The sequence below is a fragment of the Notothenia coriiceps genome, unplaced genomic scaffold (assembly GCF_000735185.1).
Source record: "Notothenia coriiceps isolate Sejong01 unplaced genomic scaffold, NC01 NC01_scaffold00030940, whole genome shotgun sequence".
NCBI classification, from domain to species: domain Eukaryota; kingdom Metazoa; phylum Chordata; class Actinopteri; order Perciformes; family Nototheniidae; genus Notothenia; species Notothenia coriiceps.
The window spans coordinates 1-1724 of record NW_011363641.1 but is presented as its reverse complement, the minus strand read 5'-3'; the positions used below and the strand labels follow the sequence as shown (position 1 = coordinate 1724).

Genomic DNA, 1724 nt, shown 5'->3' with positions numbered 1-1724 from the left:
GTACCGGCCAAACCCCAGCAGCGTCCTACCCTCCAATCCCCAACAGGCCAAGCCCTACCAGCCTGCATACCCTTTGAATCCCCAGCGGGCTACCAACCCTTCAAGTCCCCTGCAGTCTAGGTACTGGCCCAAACCCCACCAGCCTGCCTACCGGTCAAATCCTCAGCAGGCCAAGCCCTACCAGCCCGCCTACCCTTCAAACCCTCAGCAGCCCAAACCTCAGCAGGCCGAACCCCTGCAAGGGGTGCTCCAAAGTAAAGCTGGCATGTGGGATTTTACTTCCCAACGAAGTGTTGCTTCTGGCTCTAAGGTGCAGCCCACTGACTCAAACTCGCACTTGAATGTTGACCCAAGAAGTTTGAGAGAAATTCCAATAACATTCTTGAACCAGCCCAGGTGACAGCAGCAACTGGTGCCAGTGTAGAACATACATCATTGACCTTCCTAACTGTAAGTTGGTTTAACTTAAAGATTGCTACAATGAAGTAAGGGAAATGCTTTGCAAATGTTATAAATTGTATTTTCTGTTCTCAGGTTCCTGAACTTGCCTGGAAGCCGTCTGAACTGGCATCAACTTTGAATTTAATAAAATACTTGGAACACACTCTCTTTGGATGTTATTTGAAACTTTACTTGTGTGCTGTGCTGTAGACAGTGCTGCACCCTTACTTCCTGAACATGTCCACAACCACTTGCTTGTTTCCTTTGAACTTCAGGGGCTTGTTTTCCTGGCTAGGTACAATAACATTGTGAACAGCAGCTCACAATAATGTGTATGCAAATATATGTATTGACCAGCAAGTTTAAAAGAATTGACTAAGAATGTTCTTCACTTAACATTTGAAAGTTTGATGACTTAAAGGCTATGAGAACTTTCAAGGATGAGTGTCCAATATTATTTCAAAGTGTCAGACTCTGTGGTTCCTAATGAGGTTTATTGGACTACACATGACAAACTTGTATCACCTAAAACAACATCTTCAGAAACATTGCAGTTTATGCTTTATACCATGCTGCTGAATTGATTGTCATATAATGCATATGTTTGTGTATTTCATTCCTGATGTGTATAGGTCCTGTTAGGCATGTGTGTAACTGTTAATCAAAAACAGATTGCAACACTGAGAGAATTAAAAAGTATGCCTCCTTCTATAGAGTAAGAAGGGTGAGCTGGAGGGCCCTGTGGATGGATTTGTCAAAGATATGATGGAGCTGGTGAAGGTGCCCTTACATTCCCTTATATAGGCTACAGAGCTGATACACAATGTTATTGATCAGATGTCAGTGTCATTCATCAGGAGACTTCTGACCTCTACCTCTTCCACCCGACCCTCTCCTCCAGCCCAGCATCAGTGGCACAGACCTGGACAAGTTCAGGAAAGCTCTGATGGGTCACTGCGACATCAACGGAGACGGAAAGATCCAGAAGAACGAGCTGGCTCTCTGCTCGACCTCAAACTCAGCTAACAGACCCCCACAACGTTCACACATTTTTCTTTCTTTCCTCTATCCTTCTTTCCATCTTCCTTGTCTCTATGTACAGTTCTAAATTATTTCATTTTTCAATTTAAATGTGTATCTTTTACTATACTCTTTTACTCCCGTCTAAATCATTACTTCTCCCTCCCTATTTTAGCAGCATCGCCTGAATTAGTGGCTCTCAGTTGGTGTTTTAAGAATGATCTACATGTTTTATGCTCATATATATAATGTGTTATATTTAA

At 43.0% G+C, this 1724-nt stretch overlaps 1 long non-coding RNA gene across 1 annotated transcript; it reads left to right on the top strand.

Annotated features, from left to right (window-relative positions):
- The first annotated feature begins 158 nt into the window (after nt 1-158).
- Nucleotides 159-1357, top strand: LOC104959747 (uncharacterized). The gene is made up of 3 exons (XR_799914.1): nt 159-450; nt 535-1221; nt 1343-1357. It is a non-coding gene; the product is annotated as an uncharacterized lncRNA (long non-coding RNA).
- Nucleotides 1358-1724: the final 367 nt, after the last annotated feature.